At 42.6% G+C, this 13,983-nt stretch overlaps 1 pseudogene; it reads left to right on the top strand.

Annotated features, from left to right (window-relative positions):
* Positions 1-13,983, top strand: part of LOC121583087 — a 532,109-nt pseudogene that overhangs the window by 135,335 nt on the left and 382,791 nt on the right.

The raw sequence follows: 13,983 nt of genomic DNA, 5'->3' as shown, positions 1-13,983 counted from the left end.
CAAAATGCTCCGTCTGTAATAATTAATTTGGATTTATAAGGGCGGGTTCAAGTTTACCATTGAAGCTGCTTCACTCAACTCTGCCTCACGCCCAACTACTACATAGTTTAGTTAGCTTCTTAGCTAGCTGTAAAAAGCGTTAGTGTTATTAGCCTTAGCCTATTTAGCTAGCTAATCTGCCACGATGGATATCACAACTTGGCTTCGCCAAAGTACCGAAAGCCAAAGGAGATACTAAGCTATATATAATTGTTTTAAGAAGGTCATACCAATGATTATTTTGCTATTTGGTTTTGAATTTTAAGACCCCTTGAAGTATAAAAAAAAAACATATACAATAATTATTTGATGAACAATTTTATTTGGCCATACTGCTATTAGCCCACACAAAAACATTGAATAACAGATTCACTACATGGAACAACAGATAGTCCCCCCAAAAAAAATCTAAAGGAAGTTTGTTCTGAAGTGTCTGTTCTATATCTGCGACACACTGTATAAGAAAGATCAGGAAACATTTGTTTAGTTTTTTCACATGTATTTAACTCCTTATTTTTGGCCCTAAACAGTCTCCATACAGTGAGGGAAAAAAGTATTTGATCCCCTGCTGATTTTGTACGTTTGCCCACTGACAAAGACATGATCAGTCTATAATTTTAATGGTAGGTTTATTTGAGGACAGCTCAGTTGGTAGAGCATGGCGTTTACAACGCCAGGGTTGTGGGTTCGATTCCCATGGGGGCCAGTATGAAAAATAAAAATAATGTATGCACTCACTAACTGTAAGTCTGCTAAATTACTAAAAATGGAGAGAGAGAGAGAGAGAGCTGTCCTCTCACCATAAAACACCTCTGGACAGAGAGACGGGCAACGCTACATCTTGCTTTGGCCTTGGACAAGTCTTCCAAATCTTTAAGACCACTATAAGGGCAACTTTGCTTCTGTCCTTGGTAGACATACAGTATGCACTCACAGGCTCTGTGCTGCTTTACTCCATATTGACAGACTGATGTTTCTCTCACTTACAAACCTGTTTACAAAGCTTTAGTTACCCCAATTGGATAGCATGGCATGATCACATAACATGTTGCACACGATTAGTCTAAATGAATAATATTTTCCAATTTATTCACACACTTTGTGTTTATGACTAGCCATGCCAACTTTGTCAGTCGTCCTGACCACCTCTCACCTTGTAGCCTATTAGCTGGCTACAGTATGTGGCTATGGCAGGAGTAGACTGGGCCGGTCACACTGGTCTTGGACTAAAATACATGTCCTCATATTTCAGGGTCCAGCATTGTAACCATGACATTATTTATTTTCCCTGTGGTGTCTACTTTGGTCCAACTTCCTGTCTGGCAACTGACGCTACGCAAATAAATACTGTAACGCTGCAGTTAGTCATGGCACTGTGCACTGGCAACACACACACACAAACACACACACACGTTTCAGAAAACTCTACCAAGTATGTGTCAAACTCTCTCCCCAGTTTGGCCAAAGGCAAACATTTATTTTATTTTTCTTTCATAAAATGTGGTGTTTTATTTTTGACCCTGTGCTCTCATTTCCTACTTTGTAGACGTGTCTAATTATGGAGGAGGCAGGTGGGAGCCAACCAATCAGATGGCTAATATAAATACTATGCATGCCAGTCTCTCTTGGCTAAGAGTTGAGGAGAGACTGACTGCATCACTTATTTTTTATAAAAAACATTGTGTTGAAACAGCTCTGACATGCACACTTACCCCACTAGACATGCCACCAGGGGTCTTTTCGCAGTCCTCAAATCCAGAACAAGTTCAAGAAAGTGTACAGCACAGAAGGTTGGTGGCAACTTAATTGGGGAGGACTGGCTCGTGGTAATGACTGAAGCGGAATAAGTGGAATGGTTTCTTCATGTGTTTGATGCAATTATTATGAGCCATCCTCATCTCAGCAGCCTCCACTGGCGTACAGTATTATACAGTGGCTTGCGAAAGTATTCACCCCCTTGGCATTTTTCCTATTTTGTTGCCTTACAACCTGGAATTAAAATTGATTTTTGGGGGGTTTGTATCATTTGATTTACAAAACATGCCCACCACTTTGAAGATGCAAAATATTTTTTATTGTGAAACAAACAAGAAATAAGACAAAAAAACAGAAAACTTGAGCTTGCATAACTATTCACCCTCCCAAAATCAATACTTTGTAGAGCCACCTTTTGCAGCAATTACAGCTGCAAGTCTGTTGGGGTATATCTCTATAAGCTTGGCACATCTAGCCACTGTGATTTTTGCCCATTCTTCAAGGCAAAACTGCTCCAGCTCCTTCAAGTTGGATGGGTTCCGCTGGTGTACAGCAATCTTTAAGTCATACCACAGATTCTCAATTGGATTGAGGTCTGGGCTTTGACTACGCCATTCCAAGACATTTAAATGTTTCCCCTTAAACCACTCAAGTGTTGCTTTAGCAGTATACTTAGGGTCATTGTCCTGCTGGAAGGTGAACCTCCATCCCAGTCTCAAATCTCTGGAAGACTGAAACAGGTTTCCCTCAAGAATTTCCCTGTATTTAGCGCCATCCATCATTCCTTCAATTCTGACCAGTTTCCCAGTCCCTGCCGATGAAAAACATGGTGTTCTCGGGGTGATGATAGGTGTTGGGTTTGCGCCAGACATAGCGTTTTCCTTGATGGCCAAAAAGCTCAATTTTAGTCTCATCTGACCAGAGTACCTTCTTCCATATGTTTGGGGTGTCTCCCACATGCCTTTTGGCGACCACCAAACGTGTTTGCTTATTTTTTTCTTTAAGCAATGGCTTTTTTCTGGCCACTCCTCCGTAAAGCCCAGCTCTATGGAGTGTACGGCTTAACGTGGTCTCTTTGCAGCTCCTTCAGGGTTATATTTGGTCTCTTTGTTGCCTCTCTGATTAATGCCCTCCTTGCTTGGTCCGTGAGTTTTGGTGGGCGGCCCTCTCTTGGCAGGTTTGTTGTGGTGCCATAATCTTTAAATTTTATTATAATGGATTTAATGGTGCTCCGTGGGATATTCAAAGTTTGAGATATTTTTTTATAACCCAACCCTGATCTGTACTTCTCCACATGTCATGAGCCTCTCACTCCACCGGGTTACCACCTTAATTTTCTTCCACTCTGCTCACCACTCTCTCTACTCAGCCTAACTAGCTCCACCTGTCCCTGCTCTGCTCGGCTCTAATTACTCTGCCAGCTGCGCTGCATTATCCACTAACCTCTCCCAGTATTTATAGCCCTGTCTTTCAGCTCTCCTTTGTCAGATCGTCTGCAAAGCTCTCACCCGGAACCTGTTTGCTCGCGCTTCTGGCTCACCCTGGTTTTGTGACCCCGGACCTGCCTGTTTTTTGGATTCTCTTCTGCCTCAGGAGATCCAGACCTGCTTCTGCCATTACGACTCCTGACTACTCTTCAATCCCGGTAACTCTGACCAGCCTTCTGCCTTGCTACTACGTATTTTGGATTTCCCTTGAACTGTACTGCTGCCTGGTTTCATTCCGCCCTGTTGTGTCTGTCTCCCCCCCCCCCAGGACTTCTGGATCACCCACCACCGGCTTCATAGGACGCATCGCTGCCACTGGGGGGGGCACAGACCCAGCGCATTGGACGGGATCCCTGTTACCCCTGGAGCCTTCATTCACTCCCTACTTCCCTTTTCCCTTAAGTTTAATAAACTTTCTGGTGTGACGCAATTGTGGTCCTCTGGTCGTCTGTCTGAACCGTGACACCACAACGTTGTCCCTGACCTGTTTGGAGAGCTCCTTGGTCTTCATGGTGCCGCTTGCTTGGTGGTGTCCCTTGCTTAGTGGTGTTGCAGACTCTGGGGCCTTTCAGAACAGGTGTATATATACTGAGATCATGTGACAGATCATGTGACAGATTGCACACAGGTGGACTTTATTTAACTAATTATGTGACTTCTGAAGGTAATTGGTTGCACCAGATCTTATTTAGGGGCTTCATAGCAAAGGGGGTGAATACATTTCTACGCACCACTTTTCCGTTATTTATTTATTAGAATTTTTTGAAATAAGTTATTTTTTTCATTTCACTTCACCAATTTGGACTATTTGTGTATGTCCATTACATGAAATCCAAATAAAAATGTATTTAAATTACATGTTGTAATGCAACTGTCGTATCGGGTGAATGGTGGCAATTATTGCTGATGAACAAAGGAGTCCTCTCATACTGAACTTAGATCATAAGGTTTATTCATATCACAAGCTTCAGCATAAGTGACAGGTGACATGCCCACCCGGAGAGCGACGCCTCAGAATGGCCGCTCTGCCCTTTCATCGTTTAACCCCTACTTATAAACAATGCAAAAAGATGGGCTCCCTCTTCTGGCCAATCACCAGTCTCCCCTGTCTACAACACACTTCCTGTCTGTTGTATGTGGCGTTACACTAAAACATTCCCTCTTGATACTAAAATCAACATTCTTTCAGTTCCACTTAAAAACATTTAACAAAGGCATAATCCCAATACACGACACAACAAAATAGGAAAAACGCCAAGGGGGTTGAATACTTTTGCAAGGCACTGTATGAGATGGAACTCCCTTCCATAAATAAAGCAACACCTCACGGCACAACGCCTCTCCCCTATTTGACCTAGATATTTTGTGTGTATGTAATGACACTGTATGTAGGCTATGTATGTATTTTTAAATGTAAGTAGTTATGTCCTTGATCTGTTCTTGTCTATGTTCTGTATTATGTCATGTTTTTCTACTTTCGCAAAGCTAATGAGGATCGGACGGTATATTTGCACGGTAGAATTGAATGGCTATAGTTCATTTTTACATGTTTTGCTTGAGGTGCTTTTGAAAGCAAAACTATAATTTAAAACAGTTTTGGTATTGTTGAATTCGATTTTCATAATAGCAATCTAGGACTGATGGTTTGGTTAGCTAAACTAGCAAGTATGTTTGGTTACCACAGCAACTACTGTAGCTATCTAGTAAACTTGCTAGCGACTTCAGTGGATGTTGAACATATTTCTACCAACAAATGAACACATTTCTAGTGGCAAATGTGTTAAATTATAGCCATGGTATGAAAGGGATTATAAACTCGGGGCTCTATGCGTTCTCTGAAAAATAATGCAAGTCCGTGGAAGGTCAGTTCACACCTTCCACGTTGTTCATTATTTTCCATAGAATGCATTGAGCCCCGAGTTGATTATCCCTTACTTATTCTGGTTAGAAATTCACCATATGATGAAATTTCAGGTCTATGACAGACCATGCAGAGGTTGAGTCTGGGTAGTTTGATCCTTTTTATATCCCTCATAATGCTCGGTAGCGTTTGCTGGTCCCCATGCTGTGTGGTTGCTGTGTGGTTTGTTATGACTAGCGTCCGAAGGAATCTGCACAGGCAAAATGTATTCCCAAAAATATTATCTCGGAAATGCCCCCCGCCCCAAAAAAAAAACAGGAATAAAAAAATAAAAAGTATATATATATATATATATATATATATATATATATATATATTGAAGTAACAGAGTTTTATTCCTTCTGTAAATGCATTGATTAGTGAACAGACTTATTCCATGCGGTGTTAACCTCGTTCCGCTCATCACCCCACACCCTGGAACAGAAAAGACTGCATTTTTCCGTTATTAAATTAATGACCCCAAAAAGCGGATTATTATTCTTTCTCCATGGCAATAATTCATGGGAATAAAAATCATAGAAGTCAGTTTCTGGACTTTCATTTGCCCAATGTGATTAATACTGCAGTGAGTAAAATCTGGTGTGTGCGTGTGTGTGTTTGTGTGGGCACCGTGTGTGCAAATGTCCGCGTCTGTGTGTGTAAACAGGCTGGGCCCAGAGCAGCTGTGTTTCACAGGTTTCAGTGTTTTCATTAACATGGTGAATAATTAGCCAGCCCTGTCTGCCAACTCAGAGGAGTGAAACTTCTCTCTCTTTCTCTCTCCCGCTCTCTCTATCATTCCCTCTTCATCTCTCTTTCGCTCTCTTTCAATTCAATTTCAATTTTAAGGGCTTTATTGGCATGGGAAACGTGTGTTAACATTGCCATAGCAAGTGAAGTAGATAGTAAACAAAAGTGAAATAAACAATAAATATTAACAGTAAACATTACACTCAGAAGTTTCAAAAGAATAAAGACATTTCAAATGTCATATTATGTATATATACAGTGTTGTAACAATGTGCAAATAGTTAAAGTACAAATGGGAAAATAAATAAACATAAATATGGGTTGTATTTACAATGGTGTTTGTTCTTCACTGGTTGCCCCTTTTCTTGTGGCAACAGGTCACAAATCTTGCAGCTGTGATGGCACACTGTGGTTTTTCACCCAGTAGATAAGGGAGTTTATCAAAATTGGGTTTGTTTTCGAATTCTTTGTGGATCGCTGTAATCTGAGGGAAATATGTGTCTCTAATATGGTCATACATTTGGCAGGAGGTTAGGAAGTGCAGCTCAGTTTCCACCTCATTTTGTGGGCAGTGTGCACATAGCCTGTCTTCTCTTGAGAGCCAGGTCTGCCTACGGCGGCCTTTCTCAATAGCAAGGCTATGCTCACTGAGTCTGTACATAGTCAAAGCTTTCCTTAAGTTTGGGTCAGTCACAGTGGTCAGGTATTCTGCCACTGTGTACTCTCTGTTTAGGGCCAAATAGCATTCTAGTTTGCTCTGTTTTTTTGTTTGTTCTTTCCAATGTGTCAAGTAATTCTCTTTTTGTTTTCTCATGATTTGGTTGGGTCTAGTTGTGTTGTTGTTGTTGTTGTTGTCCTGGGGCTGTGTGGGGTCTGTTTGTGTTTGTGAACAGAGCCCCAGGACAAGCTTACTTACTCTTTCTCTCTCCCCATTTCTCTTTCTCTCTCCATCTCCCTCTCTCTGTCTCTCTCTGATCAGGTTAATTCATGAATATAAACTCTGATCTTATAACTGGAAGTGAGTCGTTATCCAGATGCATTACAACACCCACCGAAAAATCTATTGATTTATAATCTCTCAAAAGTGAGACAACAAACACCATCTCTTTTCAACGCGATGGAGTTTGCTAATTTGAGTTTTTTTGTACTTATTTGCTTTCTTTATTTGAGGGATTTGGGGATGTTTTATTTTTCTACCCGCCTGCCAAAATATTGCATTTTCCCCATCCTGTTTTTTTGGAGTGCTACACTCCTCATTTATGCAGACTTATGTTAATTCACTCCTATCCACAACCCAGCTACACATCGGCCAATCAGAACTGAGGGTTTGTTACCCTGGTTTCTCAGTGGATAATTGACATCAATGACTGGCTTCCCATAGGTTGTACGAGAAATTCAATTTGGGCAAAGATAATCATAGTTGAAGATTTGAAGACCGAATTCCACTTTTGAAGATGAGCTTTAATATTTGCTCCAGATTAAATAACCATGAGAGAGAGAGAGAGAGAGAGAGAGAGAGAGACAGAGAGAGAGAGAGAGAGAGAGAGAGAGAGAGAGAGCATGCACTTGTGGGCGAGCAAGCCTTTGACATTTGACACCATCAGGAGAGGGTGTTAGACAGAGAGAGAGAGAGGTTTGTCTTGTATATGCAGGTTTCCCGTCTGTGTTTTCTTTGTTTTGCCAACAATGCAGCCACATCTCAGCGACACACACACACACACCCCACACCAGCTTCTTTATGAATAATTTAACCTTTCAATCCAGAGTCGACCACTGGGACACGCTGTAAAGGAATTTTATTGATCATGTAAGCCTTGAAAATGTTTCAAAATTAATATTTAGTGATGAGTTTAATTTTTTGCATATTGAATGCTTCAGAAATTAACAGTAAACATTACACTCACAATAGTTTCAAATGTTTTATTATGGCTATGTACAGTGTTATAACAATGTGCAAATAGTTGAAGTACGAAAGGGAAAATAAATGTACAGATAAATATAGGTTGTATTTACAATGGTGTTTGTTCTTCACTGGTTTCCCTTTTCTTGTGGCAACAGGTCACAAATCTTGCTGCTGTGATGGCACACTGTGGTATTTCACCCAATAGATATGGGAGTTTATCAAAAATTGTATTTGCTTTCAAATTCTTTGTGGATCTGTGAAATCTGAGGGAAATATGTGTCTCTAATATGGTCATACATTTGGCAGGAGGTTAGGAATTGCAGCTCAGTTTCCATCTCATTTTGTGGGCAGTGGGCACATAGCCTGTCTTCTCTCGAGAGCCAGGTCTGCCTATGGAGAACACTCTCAATAGCAAGGCTAAGCTCACTGAGTCTGTACATATTCAAGGCTTTTCTTAATTTTGGGTCAGTCACAGTGGTCAGGTATTCTGCCACTGTGTACTCTCTGTTTAGCATTCCAGTTTGCTTTGATCTTTGGTTACTTCTTTCCAATGTGTCAAGCAATTATCTTTTTGTTTCCTCATAATTTGGTTGGGTCTAATTTTGTTGCTGTCCTGGGGCTCTGTGGGGTCTGTTTGCATTTGTGAACAGAGCCCCAGAACTAACTGGCTGAGGGGGCTCTTCTCTAGGTTAATCTCTCTGTAGGTGATGTCTTTGATATGGAAGGTTTGAGAGTCACTTCCTTTTAGGTGGCTGTAGAATTTAACGGCTCTTTTCTGGATTTTGATCATTAGCGGACAACGCCCTAATTCTCCTCTGCATGCATTATTTGGTGTTTTACGTTGTACATGGTGGATGTTTTTGTCCCATTTTGTGAATTATTGGTTGGTGAGTGGATCCCAGACCTCACAACCATTAACTGCACTGGGTTCTATAGCTGATTCAATAATTTTTTTCCAGATCCTAATTGGAATGTCACATTTGATCTTCCTTTTGATGCCATAGAAGTGAGGGGTGCTGTGGGACTCAGCTCTACTGACGTTAGGGGGAAGCTTGTTCCAAACTGGTCGGTCTCTGACAATACAAACAGACACATTTATATTTCCATGTGTGTAAAGTGAGAAGCAGATCCAGGGATTCTCCAGCCTGTCTTCTCTTCTCTTTCCACCTGCAGGTTGACGTTTATTGTCATGAGTCTTGTCCTGGAGGCAGAACTAAGCGATTTCATCCTTAGATAGGCCAGCTGCAATGTAAAAATTCATGAAAACTAAAATGTGTTTTTTGGTCATAATTTAAGGTTAGGCTTTAGGGTTAGCAATGTGGTTAGGTTTAAAATCAGATTATATGACTTTGTGGCTGTGCCTGCTAGTGACCACTCTGCAGAGCTGCCTCCAGAACAAGATTCATGATGAAAAACACTACCCTGCTTTCCAGCCTGTCTGTCTTCCTCTTTCCATCTCCAGCCTGTCTGCCTTCCTCTTTCCACCTCCAGCCTGTCTGTCTTCCTCTTTCCACCTCCAGCCTGTCTGTCTTCCTCTTTCCACCTCTAGCCTGTCTGTCTTCCTCTTTCCACCTCCAGCCTGTCTGTCTTCCTCTTTCCACCTCTAGCCTGTCTGTCTTCCTCTTTCCACCTTCAGCCTGTCTGTCTTCCTCTTTCCATCTCCAGCCTGTCTGTCTTCCTCTTTCCACCTCTAGTCTGTCTGTCTTCCTCTTTCCACCTCCAGCCTGTCTGTCTTCCTCTTTCCACCTCCAGCCTGTCTGTCTTCCTCTTTCCATCTCCAGCCTGTCTGTCTTCCTCTTTCCACCTCTAGTCTGTCTGTCTTCCTCTTTCCACCTCTAGTCTGTCTGTCTTCCTCTTTCCACCTCTAGTCTGTCTTTGACTAGAAGCCCACAGAGCAGACAACGAACCCTCTAATCTTAATGCCCACTGGAAGCTTATTTTGTGTTTAGCCTTGGCTGTGACATTTTACACCCTACTTCCCCGTTGTGTGTATTAGATATGGTATAATATCTATAATAATAACTGTATTATTGTGTGTGTGTGTGTGTGTGTGTGTGTGTGTGTGTGTGTGTGTGTGTGTGTGTGTGTGTGTGTGTGTGTGTGGGCTAATCCATCCTCCTTGCTGAGTGTGTAAAAAAAAGACAATTTATGATTGTGTTATTACTTCTTGAGTTGGTAATTCCTTCTTAACCTTGTGCTGAAGGACTCTCTATGCACAGCAACCACACATGTGTCTCTGTGTGCACTGACCTGTACCTCTGTCCTAGCTGTGTAACATGAGCAGTCTGGACCTGCGGCACATCTCAGAGCTCAACAACAAGACGGTGATGGAGGTGGTCCGGAAATGTAGGAGCCTCAGCTCCCTCAACCTCTGTGTCAACTGGAGCATCAATGACAGGTACACATGCACGCACATGCACACACACACGGGGGTTCTATAGCTCCCTCACTTCCCATCTCAGACTAGTGTTTATTTATGTCTCTGTGTGTGTGTCCTCCTGGCATCATAGCCATGTCCCTATAATGAAGCCAGTATATCTTCTCTGCTTCTATATTATGAATGTGATGGTGTGTGTAATTGCTGCCGTGCACTTGTTTTCATCTCTAGGCCTTTAGTCCTGTGCTGATGACGGTTGCTGTGTTGCACTGATGTGTTAATGTGTAGGGGGCTATTTGTCAATCGCTGGATATTGCTTACTCTAAGGCTGCGTTTAGACAGGCAGCCCAATTCTGATATTTTGCCCAATGATTGGCAAAATAGCTGATCTGATTGGTCAAAAGACCAATTAGAGAAAAAAAGATCAGAATTGGGCTGGCTGTGTAAATACAGCCTAAAGCAACTATCATAGTCCAAAACGTGTACACGTCCGCACAGCAGTGTTCTAGAATATTCATACTTTTCGAATTCTCAGCGCATCTTAAGCATTTTCTCCAACTGTCAACACATTTAAATGAATAGAGGACATGTACCGGAGCCGCGTTGGTTGGAAATTGTGGGGAGGTGCCTGTTTGGACGGTGCGTCTCCGGCGGATGGTGGTCTCAGAGCCTCGTAGCTACAGTGGGGAGAACAAATATTTGATACACTGCCGATTTTGAAGGTTTTCCTACTTACAAAGCATGTAGAGGTCTGTAATTTTTATCATCGGTACACTTCAACTGTGAGAGACAGAATCTAAAACAAAAATCTAGAAAATCACATTGTATGATTTTTAAGTAATTAATTTGCATTTTATTGCATGACATAAGTATTTGATACATCAGAAAAGCAGAACTTAATATTTGGTACAGAAACCTTTGTTTGCAATTACAGAGACCATACGTTTCATGTAGGTCTTGACCAGGTTTGCACACACTGCAGCAGGGATTTTGGCCCACTCCTCCATACAGACCTTCTCCAGATCCTTCAGGTTTCGGGGCTGTCGCTGGGCAATACGGACTTTCAGCTCCCTCCAAAGATTTTCTATTGGGTTCAGGTCTGGAGACTGGCTTGGCCACTCCAGGACCTTGAGATGCTTCTTACGGAGCCACTCCTTCGTTGCCCTGGCTGTGTGTTTCGGGTTGTTGTCATGCTGGAAGACCCAGCCACGACCCATCTTCAATGCTCTTACTGAGGGAAGGAGGTTGTTGGCCAAGATCTCGCGATACATGGCCTCAATACGGTGCAGTCGTCCTGTCCCCTTTGCAGAGAAAAGCATCCCCAAAGAATGATGTTTCCACCTCCATGCTTCACGGTTGGGATGGTGTTCTTGGGGTTGTACTCATCCTTCTTCTTCCTCCAAACACGGCGAGTGGAGTTTAGACCAAAAAGCTCTATTTTTGTCTCATCAGACCACATTACCTTCTCCCATTCCTCCTCTGGATCATCCAGATGGTCATTGGCAAACTTCAGACGGGCCTGGACATGCGCTGGCTTGAGCAGGGGGACCTTGCGTGCGCTGCAGGATTTTAATCCATGACGGCGTAGTGTGCTACTAATGGTTTTCTTTGAGACTGTGGTCCCAGCTCTCTTCAGGTCATTGACCAGGTCCTGCCGTGTAGTTCTGGGCTGATCCCTCACCTTCCTCATGATCATTGATGCCCCACAAGGTGAGATCTTGCATGGAGCCCCAGACCGAGGGTGATTGACCGTCATCTTGAACTTCTTCCATTTTCTAATAATTGTGCCAACAGTTGTTGCCTTCTCTCCAAGCTGCTTGCCTATTGTCCTGTAGCCCATCCCAGCCTTGTGCAGGTCTACAATTTTATCCCTGATGTCCTTACACAGTTCTCTGGTCTTGGCCATTGTGAAGAGGTTGGAGTCTGTTTGATTGAGTGTGTGGACAGGTGTCTTTTATACAGGTAACGAGTTCAAACAGGTGCAGTTAATACAGGTAATGAGTGGAGAACAGGAGGGCTTCTTAAAGAAAAACTAACACGTCTGTGAGAGCCGGAATTCTTACTGGTTGGTAGGTGATCAAATACTTATGTCATGCAATAAAATGCAAATTAATTACTTAAAAATCATACAATGTGATTTTCTGGATTTTTGTTTGACCTCTACATGCTTTGTAAGTAGGAAAACCTGCAAAATCGGCAGTGTATCAAATACTTGTTCTCCCCACTGTATGTCACAATGAGACGCCGGACTATCGCGTCTCAGCGTCTGTGGACTATGATTTACGCTTAAGAGGGAAGGAAACTCCACTGAGAACAGCCCTTACTTTACCACATGCCACTTCTCTTGCACTACAGGTATTGACATGGATTAGCCTAGCTTCTATACAGTCAGCCGTGTTTCAGTGGCATTCAGAAAGTAGAGGAGGAGTGAAACAAGGGGGGATGACTTCAATGAATGGAAAGTCAACCCTGACATGTGATGTGATTTATGTGTTATGACACATGCTGTATGCAATATGGGGCTCTTTTTCCAATTGGCTCTTTCCCAGTTCTAGGCCAGACACATGCAAACACACACACACACACACACACACACACACACACACACACACAGATTCTATTCCATGGCATGTTTGACATTTTCTGTGACGGGACCAGGAACATTGCTCACCCTCAGGGATGTGTGTGGATGTATGTGTGTGTACTTCCCTTTTTCTGGAATGATGCACAGACTCAAATAACCTGCTGGCTGGATTCTTACACATTCATGGATCACATCCCAAAGGAGGGAAAAAGGTGAAATCTCTGAAAAAGATAAATATGCTTTTCCTTTGGGGAGGGAACAAACCCCAACCCCTTTAGAGGCATGGCAATGGTGACTTGAGTAAACCCTCTCTTATTTTATTCATCTATTGTTTTATTTATATTTCTCTTTTTAAAATTGATGTATGGCCCTGGCAGCAGCCTACCTGCCTTGAGTTATACCAGGCTGCCTTTGGAGTGTTCACTCACTGTTGAATTTACTATGCAGCATAGATACAATGTCTCCAGACTCCCCTTTCTCTCTGCACTTTATCAGGTTATGAGTTTCTGAATTTGCAGGCAACGGGGTTGTAGGGGTTTGGCAGATTCCTCCTTCACACACACACACACACACACACCAGCCCTTCACCCCTGTATCTGGTTTGGATTGATTCCATAATGACATTAAAGGGATACTTTGGGATTTTGGCAACCAGGCCCTTTATCTACTTCCCTAGAGTCAGATGAACTCGTGGATACCATTTTATGTGTCTGTGTGATGAAGGAAGTTAGATGTAGTTTCGCAAGCCAATGCTAACTACAGTTAGCGGAATGACAATCCACAAGTTCATCTGACTCTCTCCTCTCACCATACAACACCTCTGGACAGAGAGAGAGACCTGTCCTCTCACCATACAACACCTCTGGACAGAGAGAGAGAGAGATCTGTCCTCTCACCATACAACACCTCTGGACAGAGAGGGAGAGAGACGGAGGGAGAGACGGAGAGGAAGAGCGACGGGGAGGGAGAGCGACGGGGAGGGAGAGAGAGAGGGTGGCAGGGAATCAAAGAATGGGAGAGAACCATAACTGGTGATATGACACACATACACACAGACACTCTATGAAAGCCCCACTAACAATCAGCAATCCAGCAGAAATAGAGATATTGTGGACGTTTTATTTTTTATTTTATTTCACCTTTATTTAACCAGGTAAGCCAGTTGAGAACAAGTTCTCATTTACAACT

This window comes from Coregonus clupeaformis, unplaced genomic scaffold, assembly GCF_020615455.1.
Source record: "Coregonus clupeaformis isolate EN_2021a unplaced genomic scaffold, ASM2061545v1 scaf0020, whole genome shotgun sequence".
Taxonomy (NCBI): domain Eukaryota; kingdom Metazoa; phylum Chordata; class Actinopteri; order Salmoniformes; family Salmonidae; genus Coregonus; species Coregonus clupeaformis.
This window is presented reverse-complemented; position numbering and strand designations above follow the sequence as displayed.